Raw genomic sequence first — 16,556 nt, 5'->3', positions numbered from 1 at the left:
GAGAACGCATGCGCATGCATACATGCACATAAGTGGAGGAGGGGCAGAGAGGGAGAGGGAGACAGAATCCAAAGCAGGCTCCAGGCTCTGAGCTGTCACAGCAGAGCTTGATGTGGGGCTTGAACCCACAAACTGTGAGATCATGACCTGATCCAAAGTCGGATGCCTAACCGACTGAGCCACCCTGGCGCCCCTTGGCAAATGCTTTTTTAAAAAATCTATTGAGATAACCCTATGTTTTTTTCCTTTTTTAGTTTACTGATATGGTGACTTTACACTATTGATTTCTTTGAATGTTGAACCAACTTTGCATTCCAGGGATTGATTCTGCATGGATAAATATATATGTTTTTTCCTGGATTTGATTTGCCAAAATTTTATTAAGAATTGTCATGTTTAGACCTCCCACGATCGTGTCTGGAGAGTGGTTGGTATTCTGCCAGCTGTGGAGATGAGAGGGAAAACAAGCTTGGCAGAGGTACCCATTCCATTCCCAGCTTGCTCTGTAGCTGGTGTTTGGAAGACTCCTTGCAACAATGTTCAAGCCCTGAGCAGGAAAGCCTCCTTCCAGGACTCTTTGACACCATCTCTGCCTCGTTCTTGAAGGCATCATGGCTGCCTTCAGACCTCTGGTGAAGCCCAAGATTCTTAAAAATAAGACCAAGAAATTCATCTGGCACCAGACTGATAGGTCAAAATCAAGCGCAACCAGCGGAAACCCAGAGGCTTTGACAGTAGAGTGTGCAGAAGATTCAAGGGCCAGATCTTGATGCCCAACGTTGGTTATAGGAGCAACATGAAAACAAAGCACATGCTGCCCAGTGGTTTCTGGAAGCTTCTAGTCCATAACCTCAAGGAGCTTGAGGTGTCGCTGACGTGCAACAAATCTTACTGTGCAGATTGCTCACAATGTCTCCTCCAAGAACCACGAAGCCATGGTGGAAAGAGCAGCCCCGTTGGCCATCGGTCCCATCGCCAGGCTGTGCAGCAAAGTAAATGAACAGACAGCTTATGTGCATGTCGTATTTGTGTTGATAAAACCATAAAACTACAAAAAAAAAAAAAAGAATTGTCATGGTTAGATTCATAAGCATATTATCTCAGAGTTTTTGGTAATATCTTTTTCTGGTTTTTATATCAGGATAATGAAGGGAGACGTGTTCTGCCTCTTCTGTTTCCTGAGAGGGTTTGTGTAAAATTGGTACTATTTCTTTATTATTTTCTTCCTCATTTTTTTAGTTTGAATACTTCTACATTATTTGAATCTTGCCTAAAGAGAATGCAATAGTTAAAACTTTTTTTTTCTATTTTGAGATAATTTTATACTTACATAAAAATTGCAAAAAAACAGTATGGAGAGTTCCCCATTTATCTTTCACCCAGATTTTCCTAATGTTAACATTGTACATGATCATCAAAACCAGGAAAATAACATTGATATATTACTGTTAATTAATTTATATATCTTATTCAAATTTTACCACTTTCCCAATAATGGCCCTATTCTTGTCTAAGATTCCACAGTCCATTTAGTTGCCATGGACCTTTTTCCCCTCTCTCCTTTCAGTACTTTTGAATAATTTAGTATAAAGCCATTAGCTTATGCCAAACAAAGTATTCATCAGTGGGGAGTGGGAGTTTCAGAGATCTGTCATAGACATAGGAGCCCAAATGTGGTGAGGCACATCAATGGATTGGAGTGGTGAGGGCCCAACAGGATTATTAAGGACTTAGTTGAGAGAGGAGGGCCCTCTATGCAAGGGGAAGGGGTAAGGGTGGGCCCAGAGTGGGTGAGATGATGAGGGCATCTGTACAGGGCTATGATGGTAACAACAGAAGATTGGTTACACATGGGGCTTGATAAAATAAATAAACATACTGAGAATAATGAAAGATAGGTGTTTCTCTATCAGAAAAGGCAATTATGATATGGAGAGGAAGGTAACTAAAATGAATGAATCTTGTGGTATTGGAATAGAATTGAAGGTAACTGTGTAGACTTACGGTTTTCACATGTATCAATAGATACAGAAATATAGATCTCCCGAGCTTCTAGCCTCAGAGCACCTCTGGGAGGAGTAACATCCCAATAGCAATAAGCATACCTACCACCCAGATCTTGACTTCTAAATAACATTCTCCACCAAAGGAAACCTAGGCTCTTTAGAGAAGTGACTGATTTAAGGGTTAGGGCAGGGAAAGTATGAGTCTGGAATATGTTTTTGCATCAGAAATTAAGAAGTTCTAGAAGAATAATGGAGATATGTCAAAAGAACATAGAAGCCAGTGTGATGGGGCTCCCACCTGCCAAATCTGAAATAATTTGAGCATCAAGATAAATAATAATAATTGCAGATCATAATCCATTTAATAAAATGGAAATCAGTGAGTCTATGCTGAAATAAGTCAATGAATAATAAAGAGGGAGAGGGAAAAGCTCTCCTTTATCATGGAATGCCAACTAATGAATGTAAAATAATGATAGAATTAGAAAATCACTTTGGCAACCAAAATAATAAAAATAATTCAGTCAAGAACCCTCATGAAATGCATGCTGGGTGAAAGTTGAGTGAGGAATGATTTATATCACTTCAAAATACCTCCCAACAAATATTTGATGATTAAGAAGGAAAAAGAGGGTAAATTTACGATGGAGAAGTCTGGCACAGAGCACCTAATCAAGTGATCAAGATTAACGTCACAAGTAATGGGACGAATGGGCTTTAAGCACTTGTGATAGAATGTAATCAAGAGCGCAAAGCATCTCTTTTATGATATCCCTGGCAAAAATGCATAATATAAATCTAATCTTGAGGACACATCAGGCACACCCAAAATAAGTAACTTTCCAGGAAACAGCTAGCCTATAATCTTCAAAAGTTTTGAGTCTGTGAAAGACCAGGAACGACTGGAGAACAATTTCAGATTGAAGCAAGTTGGAGACACACAGTAACTAAATGCTATGCACGATCCTGGCTTGAGTCCCTTTGCTACAAATGATGATATTGGGACAATTAGTGAAGCTTGAATGGAGCACGAGAATTAGGTAACAGTAACGTATTGATGTTGGTTTGTGATTTTAATGGTTATAATATTGTAAAGAGAAGATAGTCTGGAAAAAGAAGCAATTTGTCTACTCAAGACCTGCTACTTCTCTGGTATTCTATATCTTAATTGGCATTATTGCCATCTATCTATCTACCCAGAAACTTAAGCTTAAAACAAGGGAGTCATCCTTCACAGCTTTCTTATAACCTAAAAGTCCATTTGGAGTAATCTAAGTATCTATTAATAGATCAATAATATTATGAAACATCTGTGCCTTGGAATATTATATGGTTATTCTGAAGATCGAGGTAGGTCTGTGTAGCAACATAAAAATAAAAGAAGAAAGTCGTAAAATAGAATATGAAGCAAGACCCCTTTTCTGTCAACTTTTGTACATGCAAAGACCAAGAGAATGTATTCTTTTTTTAAAAATTTTTTAATGTTTATTTATTCTTGAGAGAGAGAGAGACAGAGACAGAGCCTGAGTGGGAGAGAGGCAGAGCAAGAGAGAGACACAGAACCCAAAGCAGGCTCCAGGCTCAGAGCTGTCAGCACAGTACCTGACGGGGGCCCGAAATCATGAACTGTGAGATCATGACCTGAGCTGAAGTCAGGTGCTTAACTGACTGAGCCACCCAGGTACCCCCAAGGGAATGTATTCTGAAATGTTAAAGATTAGTATCTCTTTGTGTTGGAATTATGAATTTTCTTCTTTTTGTTCTGTTTGGGTTTTTCTTAGAGTGACACATTTTTTTAATAGAGAAAGAGAGAGGGAGGTACACGTGCACCAACGGGAGAGGGACAGAGAGAGAGAGGGAGAGAGAGAATCTAAAGCAGGCTCCACACTCAGTACAAAACCTGAGATCATGACCTGAGCTGAAATCAAGAGTTCAACATTTAACCATCTGAGCCACTTAACCATCTGAGCCACTTAGGTACCCAAGAGTTGCGAATTTTTATTTTATTTATTTATTTTTAAAAGTTTATTTATTTATTTTGAGACAGAGAGTGCAAGCAGGGGAGGAGCAGAGAGAGAGAGAGAGAGAGAGACAGAGAGAGAGAATCCCAAGCAGGCCGTGTGCTGTCAGCGCAGAGCCCTACAAGGAGCTTGATCCCACGAACTCTGAGATCATGGCCTGAGCTGAAATCAAGAGTTGGACGCCCAATGGACTGAGCCACCCAGGCACCCCAGTGATGCATTTTTAAAAAGAACAATAAGATATTTTACTTCTGAAAACTTTTTAACATAAATTATGTGGCAGAGACTTACAAAGGAGATAGAAGCTATTCATCTTCAAAGAACTTCAAATCTAATAGGACAGTTTAAAAATTATTTATGTGGCACAGAATACTTACAAAAACAACACAGAGAAAACACAAATGTAGAGGCAAACTGCAGCTCTAAAAAATGTTTGAAGATATAAGAAGGAAGAAAGATGTATGGGAGGACTGAGAGGGACTGAACAAACAAGGCACAACTGGAAAGGTCTTGGTTATGAGATGGATTTTGAATAGGAAGGCAGAGAGGCAGGAGGCAGAGAGAAGACTGTTTCCTGAGAGTTGGGGATTAGGCCCCTGGATCAGAGGTTTGAACCAGGAGGATGGCTAGAGGGAGACCCTTAGGGGACATGATAAGCAGATTCCTTCCTCAGTTTTTGTCTTTTCTTTAATTTCTCTCATTTTTTATTCCTCCTTCCCTACTGTTCAGGGCCCTAGGGAACATGCACCCCTTTCACTCCAAGGGAAGCATGGACAAAACTCCCTTAATAGAGCTGAAGGAGTTAATATGAACAAAATTTTTTTATAAAAAAACAAGGTACTATATAAAGAAAATAATGTCTGATAATACAACATAAAAACAAGCCACCCATGTCTGGTTTCTTATTCTAAATAAATTCTGTGAAAATATCTGAGATTTGTACATAGCCAAAAGTTTCCTGCACTTAAAATAATGTCATGTTAATTCTTAAAGGCCTTAGAATCACTTTGCAGGCATCTGGTTTGGCTTCCTCTCCTCCCAGTTTCTCTGTCTGAACTTAGCCATGTGGTCACTGTGCTCGCCATCTTGTTTCCTAGTCCAGGGAAACTGGTCCAACAAATGCATCTGGTTCCACGTAAGGACAAACTCTATCTCCATTAAAACCCAACCTTGCGGAACCTCTAGAAGCTTCTCATTCTCTTTTAGTACAAGTTAGTAATAAGAGCACACCTAGTTCACAGCTGAGCTGTCTGGCAATACTGATGGTCATCTTTAAGTGCTTCCTACTTAGGTCTTCTGAGATGATTCACTCAAATAAGACTCAATACACAAGGAAGGGTCTTGTAAAAATCTGCCAATTACAGTTTCACAACATGGTAATAACTGCATAGTAAACATCCAATTCACACAGTATGAATTACTATATTTATAATACAAGGATGGTCATTCTCATTTACCCAGTGAGGTGGTGAAATCTTGCCTGGAGGGCTCATGTTGGGCAGATTGGGAATAGCTTTGCAAGCAAGTGCAAGCTTGAGATACTGTTTCCAGCAATTTTCTCAACGAGGTGGTTTAAAGATTAAAAAACAATCGTGTGAATTTCATCTCCATAAATTAGTTAAAAAAATACCCAGTTGCGTTCATGTCCAAATCAATATAGGGATATCTGTAAAACCCACCTCAAAGTACAACTAATTTAAATTCCTTCTGTTAAAATAATTACTGTTTATAGTAGTTTCAGGGAGTAATTCAATTTGTACAGGGCTTATGTGAGGGTAATTTTTGCGTAGCTTTTTCTAAGATGAAGGTCTACATCAGGTGTTGTTTTAACTCTGTGACTTTGTTCAGCTCTGTGATGCTGACATTATGTCTTTGAACTTCTGTTATGGGAGACCCTTAGGAAATCCCCTATGGGACCTGAGCCCTCCTAACACTACCAAGAAATGATTTTAATCTTATCGTGGGAGGCATATAATATGAATAGACTTGTAATTATATATTAATTTTACAAACTCTTTTATAGTACTAACTATATCCTTAGAATTGTATAAATGGTAGCTCATGCAAACCTCTAATAGCCCTCTGAGGTGAGACTGTCATTAGTTCCATACAGGTGAGGCACAGAGAGCTTGTGACGTATCCAAAATAGCATAGCCAGCAAATGGCCGAGCCAGGATTTGAATCCAGTCGGTCCAGTCAGGCTTCAGAGTCTATGTTGTTTAAGCATCATGTTATGGTGCTTATCCATTGTGATTGAACATGGAACTCCAAGAGCTCAATGCCCTTCCCAGAAGATAGGCTGATAGTTGCCATAAAAAAAGAGAAACAACATCTCACAAATTTCCTGTTAAAATAGCTCTTTGCTTAGACATCATACATGCCTTATATTTTATTTTTTTTTTGTAGATTTTGCTGATATATATATTTTTAAGCTTATTTGCAAAACAATTTGACTTTTACAAATTCATATTACTTTGTTTTTTTTTTCTTTTTTTAATTTTTTTTATTTATATATGAAATTTATTGTCAAATTGGTTTCCATACAACACCCAGTGCTCATCCCAAAAGGTGCCCTCCTCAATACCCATCACCCACCCTCTCCTCCCTCCCACCCCCCATCAGCCCTCAGTTTGTTCTCAGGTTTTAAGAGTCTCTTATGCTTTGGCTCTCTCCCACTCTAACCTCTTTTTTTTTTTTTTTTTTCCTTCCCCTCCCCCATGGGTTCCTGTTAAGTTTCTCAGGATCCACATAAGAGTGAAACCATATGGTATCTGTCTTTCTCTGTATGGCTTATTTCACTTAGCATCACACTCTCCAGTTCCATCCACGTTGCTACAAAAGGCCATATTTCATTTTTTCTCATTGCCACGTAGTATTCCATTGTGTATATAAACCACAATTTCTTTATCCATTCATCAGTTGATGGACATTTAGGCTCTTTCCATAATTTGGCTATTGTTGAGAGTGCTGCTATGAACATTGGGGTACAAGTGCCCCTATGCATCAGTACTCCTGTGTCCCTTGGATAAATTCCTAGCAGTGCTATTGCTGGGTCATAGGGTAGGTCTATTTTTAATTTTCTGAGGAACCTCCACACTGCTTTCCAGAGCGGCTGCACCAATTTGCATTCCCACCAACAGTGCAAGAGGGTTCCCGTTTCTCCACATCCTCTCCAGCATCTATAGTCTCCTGATTTGTTCATTTTGGCCACTCTGACTGGCTTGAGGTGATACCTGAGTGTGGTTTTGATTTGTATTTCCCTGATAAGGAGCGATGCTGAACATCTTTTCATGTGCCTGTTGGCCATCCGGATGTCTTCTTTAGAGAAGTGTCTATTCATGTTTTCTGCCCATTTCTTCACTGGGTTATTTGCTTTTCGGGTGTGGAGTTTGGTGAGCTCTTTATAGATTTTGGATACTAGCCCTTTGTCCGATATGTCATTTGCAAATATCTTTTCCCATTCCGTTGGTTGCCTTTTAGTTTTGTTGGTTGTTTCCTTTGCTGTGCAGAAGCTTTTTATCTTCATAAGGTCCCAGTAATTCACTTTTGCTTTTACTTCCCTTGCCTTTGGGGATGTGTCGAGTAAGAGATTGCTACGGCTGAGGTCAGAGAGGTCTTTTCCTGCTTTCTCCTCTAAGGTTTTGATGGTTTCCTGTCTCACATTCAGGTCCTTTATCCATTTTGAGTTTATTTTTGTGAATGGTGTGAGAAAGTGGTCTAGTTTCAACCTTCTGCATGTTGCTGTCCAGTTCTCCCAGCACCATTTGTTAAAGAGACTGTCTTTTTTCCATTGGATGTTCTTTCCTGCTTTGTCAAAGATGAGTTGGCCATACTTTTGTGGGTCTAGTTCTGGGGTTTCTATTCTATTCCGTTGGTCTATGTGTCTGTTTTTGTGCCAACATGCCTTACATTTTAAATCGACACTCATAGCTTGTCAGGTCCCAATGTGGTGTGAGAGTTTGACAGAGTCACCATGGGAGGACAATCTCTGTTCTGAGGAAAGTGATAGTGGAGGCAGACCAGCTCCCCTCCTGACAGGTATGGGCTGCCCCCCTTTGTCCTCCACCCCCAATCCCAGTGAGCTGCCTAGTTTTGGGACCAGGGACCGTGCAGGTAATGGAAGAATCCCACCCTCAGGCAGGGGACAGGGAACAGTGTGGATGTTGCATTTAATGCATTTTGATCAGCCTTTGTCTCGAGGTTCTATAATGCCCACCTTATTCCTATAAATGGAAATGAAAGCACCATCTAGACCAGAGCGGACAGTGCCTCTCATTTTGCCAGTCCTTAAAAAAAGCCACACCGAACATATCAGCTGTATATATTTTGAAACTTAGAAAGAAAAATCTTTATTAGCTGGTGGTATACTCATGTGGTTCGGTCTGTCTGGAATAGACTTAAGACACTATATTGAACGCAGTCATAGCTTTTGCCCTCCACCACATCACATGTTGCTATGAAAATAGCAGGTATGCATTAAACATGGTTATTGATAATGCCTTTGTTATAAAGGTTTTTCTGCGGCTACACAATTGTCTTCACCTACTCTCCTTGCCACTGTTCGGAAGAGAATTTTTTTTTTTTTAAATTGTTTTTTCAACGTTTATTTATTTTTGGGACAGAGAGAGACAGAGCATGAACAGGGGAGGGGCAGAGAGAGAGGGAGACACAGAATCGGAAACAGGCTCCAGGCTCTGAGCCATCAGCCTAGAGCCCGACGCGGGGCTCGAACTCACGGACCGCGAGATCGTGACCTGGCTGAAGTCGGACGCTTAACCGACTGCGCCACCCAGGCGCCCCCGGAAGAGAATTTTTAAAGCAGGTCAGTTGGGTTTTATTTGAGAGATCAAAGTGGAATTTTACATGGCATTTGATGAGGATGAAAGAAGAAAAGAATGGGCTCTGGGAAGTCTGACTACCACAGAAAAATAGAGGAAGCTGCGTGGTTAGGGGTGTTCTGCTCATTTTATTTCTGCTTTGCTGTCAGTGACACAAATTGTCCCATAAGCAATAGAAATCTCATGTTCTCCTGGCAACAGCAAAGATGGCTGATTGGGCAGCTCCCCGATGCTTGTGACCCACACCCTGAGCTTCTCTGGAAGGGAGATGCTCAGAAGTGGCTTCCTTCTAGGAGCAGAGGGTGATACTGGTGCCTTTTTTTTTTTTTTGATACTGGTGCCTTTTGAAGGCAACCAGAACAAAGGAAGGATTTCCTCAGTACATGTGGCTGAGAAGGTGGAGATGAGGGTGAAATGCTCCACTTTGTAGAATGGCATGTAGCTTCCTTCATAGTCCAAAGACACTGGAGTCTTCCTGGGTCTGTCTTCTGGGAAGATGTCAGTGAGGAGGTCTGTGAGAGCCAGATAATGGCTCCACGGAGCCCTATACCCCAGGCTTCGTCAGGTTTTAGTTGAAAATCTTTCTTTTTTAAAAAAAATTTTTTTTAATGTTTACTTATTTTTGAGAGACAGAGAGAGACAGAGTGTGAGCCGGGGAGGGTCAGAGAGAGATAAAGACACAGAATCTGCAGAGGCTCCGGGCCCTGAGCTGTCAGCACAGAGCCCGACACGGGGCTCAAACTCACAAGCTGTGAAATCATGACCTGAGCCGAAGTTGGACGCTTAACCGACTGAGCCACCAACGTGCCTCAAAACAGTCTCTCTGATACACAGGTTCTTTGACCATGCCAAGCCCCAAGGAGATGCCACAGGCCACCTCCGTGTCCTAGGAGTGTCTATGTGAGGAGACCCCATAGTGTCGAGGGCAAAGAAGCCGGAGTAGCACTGCGGGTTGGAAGGCACGGACAGTCTGCCCCTGTGTTCATTCTGCTCAGGTCACCCACCACTTGAGGTACACACTGGCTGTTTCCGGGGCTGGGATCACATCCCCTGGGAAGAGAAGAGCAGACGGAGTGCCGGGCAGGCAGCTGAAAGTAGGGATGAGGTCAGTTTGGGAAAGCAGACTTGAGTCCCACAAGGCTGTGGCCTGATGAGTGCTCCTCCGGAGAGGGAGGCCTGCTCCAGGCTCCAGGAGCCGCTGGCTGTCAGAGGACTGCTTCTCTGCGGCAGCCATGCCTTTTCCTCTCGCAGGACAGGGCACACCTGGGAAATCCAGGGGTGTGTGGTCAGCGTAGGGTCCCAGAAACACCTGCTAGGCAAGGTCGGGCAAGCAGGGTGCCTAGGGCACGGAATTTAAGGAGGTGTTCACTGTTGGGAGTTGGGCAAGTGCCCCACGTCCCCTGGGTTCTGGCTCCTCTCCCAGCTGAGTCCTCAGGAGCCAGTCTTTCTCAGGCTTGATCTTTACTGCCATCCTGAGGCCAACGTCTCAGCTCGGCCTGACCGCTGTGCCCGCACCCACTGCTCATTGCTCCTTCTCCCTGGGCCTGATTCCCTGCGTTGTCCCTCTTCACCGTGAGTATCAATAACCTAGGTGCTTTTCTGAAGGGTTTCGGGACACTCTGGGATTGTAAGAAATGTGAGCAGGAGGCCTGCCTGGAGCCTTCTCTGCATACTCAGGGCATCAGACTACTGTCAAACCTGTCCTAATTTCCAGGGTTTGCCAGATATTTTATTCCCCTTCCCTTCCATAAGTAGCACAGGCTAGTGCCCATTTAGATAGCTTCACCGGGCTTGTTATCCTGAGCAATCTCTAGGGACAGAAAAAGGGAAATGCTTTGAGGTCCAGCCAACAGGTGCCTTCCACATGTATCTTCCCTTAGAGTTAAAAAAAAAAAAAAGAAAAAGTCAGGGCTGCTTCCCAGCTGCAGGGAGAAGTCTGGCCTCCCTTCTCTGTTTCTAGATCAACAGTGGCCACCCCAAGAGCAAGCAGGAATTTTCATTACCTTCGAACTTGTGCAGGAGATGACTGACTTGTTTGCTCTGACACAGTTGTTTACTCCAAAGTGTTGGTCCTCTGGCCCAGTAACTTGGGAAATAATGGTTTAGCTCAAATGTTTTCACCCCTGGGAGTACCTCTTAAAAATGAAGGATGAGCTGATTTTCTTCTTAGGTATAAGAGGGAGACAGGCAAACTGAACACTCTGCCTCCCAGAAATGGCATACGGAAGAGAGGGGTGCAACCAAGGAACAGCCCCGGCCTCACATTTGCAGGGCCCAGAGCAAGAGATCCTCTCTAGGCCCATACACCATATGTCTACCTCTTTAAAAGTTATACATCAAGCCGGCAACCTGCTTCACAAAATAACACGTATCCATGCCACAGATACTTTCATAACAACCTAGAAGGTCAGGTTCAAATGGAAACAATTCTTGGACTTCTCAGGATTCTGCACAGGGACACAGCAGCCCAGGGAGTGCCTGCCCAGGTCCTACACCACCACCTCCTTCTCTCCCCCCCACCACCCTGTCCTGGGTCTGCTCTGCCTTGTGAGAGGGCCTGTGTACATGTGTTGTAGACACTCCAGCCTACATGTCCAAGCTCCTTGGCCACCACTTGGTGGCCTTGGGTTGGGGGACTATTTGCTCGAGTGCAGTTCTATCCTTAGAAGAGCAGACCCAGAGAAGGGGTGAATGCAGGTCCTGGAAGCAGGCTCAGGGCAGTTTGGGCAGGAAATTCTGGGTTTGTTTTCTAGAAGAGAGGGCTGGGTCTTGGGTATATGATGAGCATATCTCTTTGGCTCTGAGGGAGAGCAGCTGCCCATGGAGGGCCAGAGAGGGGGCCAGAGGGAGCAGTCCCTGCCAGGAATAAACAGCTCCCCTTCCAGAACCTCCTCTTCTATGGAGACCACAGTTTTCAGGTTCTTACACTCATGTGTTCTGGACTACCACAGAAGAAGTCCGGAGGGAGGCCCTGGTCCAGAGTTCAATGCCACATGGACACCAGTCTAAAAGGAATTCAGTGAACCATCTTCTTATCAGCTCCAGGCCTCCAGCGGCTGATAATGACCAATACATTGGATTAGAGCCACTACCCCAGTGGAACAATGGCCATTCCCAAGTTCTATGGAATCCGGTCTGATGCCTTAAATGGAAAGGAGACAAGGGAGGTGTTGTTAATCATATCGCAGCCTGCCAGCCTAATTGTTCATTTTCAGACTGTTTCACTCTCTAGATTGGGAAGCAAAAGCAATTATGACATCTTGATGACACCACAGTCCTTCCCCCTTGCCCTGCCCCCGCCAATACCTATTTAAGATGCTCCCTCTCTTCTATAAGGCCAACTGATAGTTCCCAGAGGGGAGCAAAGTGTGGTGCGAAACAGGTGATGGGGATTCAGGAGTGCATTTGTTGTGATGAGCACCAGATGCGTATGAAAGTGTTGGACCGCCACATTGTACACCTGAAACTAATATAACAGTGTGTGTTAACTGGAATTAAAATAAAAAGCCAGGGGCGCCTGGGTGGCTCAGTCAGTTAAGCATCAGACTTCAGCTCAGGCTATGATCTCACGGTTCACGAGTTCGAGCCCCGTGTCAGGCTCTGTGCTGACATCTCAGAACCTGGAGCCTGCTTTAGACTCCGTGTCTCCCTCTCTCCACCCATCCCCAACTTGCGTTCTTTCTCTCTCAGGAATACACATTACAAAAAGTTAAAAAGCAAAAAATTAAAAATAAAGAAAACATATTAGGCTCAGGTAGCTGCCAGTGGCAACCCCAGGCTTGCTTTGCATGAGACCCCCTGATTTTTCCTAGATAATCCACAGCCTTCGTAACAAAGTAAACCAGCATTCATCCTGTGCCTTTGCTTCATAGTCTCTCTTATGACTGGAAATAACCTGCTTATTGTAAGTTTCTCTTGTGGGATTTGCAGAGGTGTTATCTGTTCTATTTTCCTTTTTCACATGTTTATTTAACTTCCCTCATTACTCTGCAAGAACATTGCGTATTCTGTCTTAATTATATAAGAAAGAAATAGCGTCCAACAGACACAGCTCTTCTTGTATTGATTAAGGTTTTCTTAACTTAAAAGGTGGGGTTTCTCCCTCCTTGATAGTTCTTCAGCTTTTTAAATATATTTTCTCTATGAAGTTCTAGAAATGGCTCCTAAATGTGGTACATTTGAATCTGGGCTTCCAAGGCCGCAAAAAGCTTTCTTCAAGGAATAAACTCAAGTTTATTATTGCTCCGGAGTTTTACAAACTATCTTCTTTGCGTGGGAGGGACAAAAGTACATTCTGGTTTTCGTTTTTCTCAGTTGCTAACTCCAGCTTGGTTCCTGACGTCCATATCTGTCTTTGACCTCAAATTGTTGAGAAACCCTTTCAACCCCTTGCCTGGCATTTTGTGTGTATGCTTGTGTAAAATATATGTGATGTGTAATTTACCATTGTAAGCATTTTTAAGTAAACAATTCTGTAGTCTTTTTTTTTTTTCAACGTTTATTTATTTTTGGGATAGAGAGAGACAGAGCATGAACGGGGGAGGGGCAGAGAGAGAGGGAGACACAGAATCAGAAACAGGCTCCAGGCTCTGAGCCATCAGCCCAGAGCCTGACGCGGGGCTCGAACTCACGGACCGCGAGATCGTGACCTGGCTGAAGTCGGACGCTTAACCGACTGCGCCACCCAGGCGCCCCAACAATTCTGTAGTCTTAAGTAGGTTCGCAATGTTGTATAACCATCACCACTGGTTTCCAAAACTTTTTTATCACCTGAAACAGAAATTCTGTACCCTCTAGGCAATAACTTCCCAACCCTGGCATGGTCCCTAGCCTGTCTAGGGTTTAAGCGAATGCACTTTAGAGTCAGAGAACGCCAGCTGGAATGCTTGTTCTGCGCCTTACCGGCTCTGGGACATTGAACAATTTGCCTGATCTCTTCAAGTTTTGTTTCTCTTATCTGCAAAATGGAGCTGATAAGAATCAGAACAACAGCCCTCACATGTTTGTTCTGTGCACATAATACCACCCTCAAAGGAATATCATCAACTCTCAGTAAGCACGCTGTCTCCTCCTTGTTGTCAGTGTCTTCATTGCATCTAATGAGAGTTTTCTGCTCGCATCCCCCCAATTCCCAGATCCTCATTCCACCTGGGCTAGACCTGGCTCTCTCTTTAGCCCTTGAGGTAGGGCTAGGAGGGCATTTCTTAATCTTCACAAGAATAACTAACATTTGTCAAATGCTTACAGAAGAGAAAAACCAAACCCAGAGACAGAGGCTGAGTAATGTGAAGAAGGCTCCCCAGCTTGTAGGTGAAAGACAGGATTTGGAACCTGTCTGGCTCAGAGCCCATGTTCTCCACCACTGAGCTACAGGGCCTTGATATGCTAATAAGCATCTTAGGGAAATTCAAACTTAGCCAGCAAGTTAGTGGAACGGTTAAGGTGACAGTCTCTGTCTTCAGATTCACCACCCAGTGCCCCAGCCACTCATCACAGCAGTGGTTGTGCTGAGATGTAATTATTCTGAGAGTGTTACGTCAAAAGTGATCAAAGAGTCAGGTATTCAAATTCTCCTTCCTTCGAGTGAGGTCTAAGTTCTTCAGGGAGATTTAAACATGGATAATACCAATGGCTTCCCTCCTGGAGTATTGCTTTGATGGTTTCCCTCATATATCTTTCCACAGATCAGCCAAACCACATGCTTGCCTAAAGATAGTGAGTGTCACCAGCCAGCCACCCACCCACTGCTCCCATCCTGATTCTCAGTCCCCCAGTGCACCCTCCTTTAAGACTTTATTGACTGAGCGCGGGCAGTGAAGGAGACACCTCTCATGTAAGTCTTTGTTCACATTTTCAAGTTGGTTTCTTAAAATGGCTTTGTGAATGCCTCTCAGGACAGATTTGTTCTGCATCCTTCAGGAATTGATGGAGTTTCGCAAACTCACGAGTGCCTTTCTGTCATTCAATTGTTGTTGGTGTCTAAAGTAAGTAGAGATAGGGGCGCCTGGGTGGCTCAGTCGGTTGAGCGTCCGACTTCGGCCCAGGTCATGATCTTGCAGTTTGTGAGTTCGAGCCCCACATGTCAGCTGTGCTGACAGCTCAGAGCCTGGAGCCTGCTTCAGATTCTGTGTCTCCCTCTCTCTCTGCCCCTTTCCTGCTCATACTCTGTCTCTCTCTGTCTCTCCAAAATGAATAAACATTAAAAAAAAATTAAAAAAAAATAGAGATAAGATGCTGCATGAACACTAAGGCAATCACATACATCTTTCCTTTTCATCCCGCCCAAAGATGCTGCCCTATAATTTCCTCTGTGTTTGATTTTATTCCCATCACATACCCACCATAAGGAAATTAAAATGAGAGAAAACATAAATGTACTCAAGCACTTTACAGTGTATATCATGCAGTGTAATGTCAGACTGAGCTTGTGCAACTTCAAGGACATCTCCAGCTATCTTAGGGGATCATCTTAATTATGAACTTCTCAGAAAATTAATTTTAATTCATTTTGGTTCAAAAATAGATGTGCCCATGTATTACTAAGAGGAGAATGGAATTTGTCATGAAGTCAAGAACACGTGTCTGTGGGCGTAATTACGAAAAGACTGGAAATGAGCGAGTTCTCCGCAAAGCATGTGGCTGTCTGCCTTGTGGTTTGCTTTGTTGGCCCTGGTGTTGGGCTCTAGGGGAGTTACCTATCTTTAGATGAGCAAATGGGGAGATATCAACGAACAAAACTAGTTCTGCAGCATCCAGACTCTATTCCTGACAAGTAACAGAGCAGCTCCAGGGCTAGAATGAAGAGGGAACATGAAAGGCAGAGGCAGGCCGTCCAAACAGCTATCCTGCTCTGACCAGGAGGGAATGTGCTGAGTGATAGCTGCAAACGTGAGATAATTAAAGATTAACCACCAGGAGCTGAAACCATCTGAGCAGGAAATGGTAACAATGCTGTAAAAAAAATTGCCAAAATATAAAATGATTAGTTAGAAAAAAAAATCAAAATCAGTAACAGTTAAGGTAGAAAACTGTATCCAACTTGTGTTTCCAAGTAACTCTTTTTCATTGGTCTTCTTCTAAGTTGGGGATTAGCAAACTACTGCTTGCTGGCCAAGAACCACCCACTGCCTGTTTTTGTTTGGCCCTTGAGCTAAGAATGGTTTTTACATTTTTAAATGGTTGAAACAAAATCAAAAGAAGAGTATTTTGTAACGTGTGAATATAATAGGAAATTCAAATTTCAGTGTCCATAAATAAAGTTTTTTGTAACACAGCCAGCTTATACATTGTCTACAATGTCTATGGTTGCTTTTGAGCTACAAGGGTACAGGTGAGTAGTTGCAGAAAACGTATGGCCCTAAAAGCCTAAAATATTTACAATGGCCACTTTCAGAAAAAGTTTGCCAGTTCTATGGGAATGCTTGCAAAGTGGGCAGTCAGTAGCTATCCCCTGGGGTGAGGGGGGGGGGGAAGAGCTCCATGGACAAATAAGTTGGGAGATACTATTTTAAATAAAAAAGAAAAACAGTTCTTTTAATAAGCTAATGCGACTTGGAAATCGACAAAAAGTGTCAGGAAGGAGGAAAGCAGAGTATTTAGTGTTTCCCAAACTTATTGGCTATGGAATCTCTTTTTCTTTCTTTCTTTCACTTTATTTTGGTGGGCTCTTTTGTGGGACTAATGCTTCAGGG

The 16,556-nt window shown here is 43.0% G+C and overlaps 1 long non-coding RNA gene, 1 other non-coding gene and 1 pseudogene across 2 annotated transcripts in view; all 3 read left to right on the top strand.

Moving 5' to 3' along the window:
- The window catches only part of LOC147579901 (uncharacterized), a 52,587-nt gene that overhangs the window by 4,785 nt on the left and 31,246 nt on the right, over positions 1-16,556 (top strand). Inside the window, exon 2 of the long non-coding RNA XR_015251843.1 lies at positions 14,550-14,698. This is a non-coding gene — a long non-coding RNA (uncharacterized LOC147579901). The remainder of the gene's footprint in view (positions 1-14,549; positions 14,699-16,556) is intronic.
- On the top strand, positions 400-539 carry LOC112856716 (small nucleolar RNA SNORA7). Its single transcript, XR_003223261.1, has one exon. It is a non-coding gene; the product is annotated as a small nucleolar RNA SNORA7 (small nucleolar RNA).
- Positions 600-1,046, top strand: LOC112855802 (large ribosomal subunit protein eL32 pseudogene; annotated as a pseudogene).

This window comes from Puma concolor, chromosome B3 (assembly GCF_028749965.1).
Source record: "Puma concolor isolate L17-30 chromosome B3, mPumCon1.1.hap2, whole genome shotgun sequence".
Classification (NCBI taxonomy): domain Eukaryota; kingdom Metazoa; phylum Chordata; class Mammalia; order Carnivora; family Felidae; genus Puma; species Puma concolor.
The sequence above is the reverse complement of the archived record's forward strand: the minus strand, read 5'-3'. Positions and strand labels throughout refer to the sequence as shown.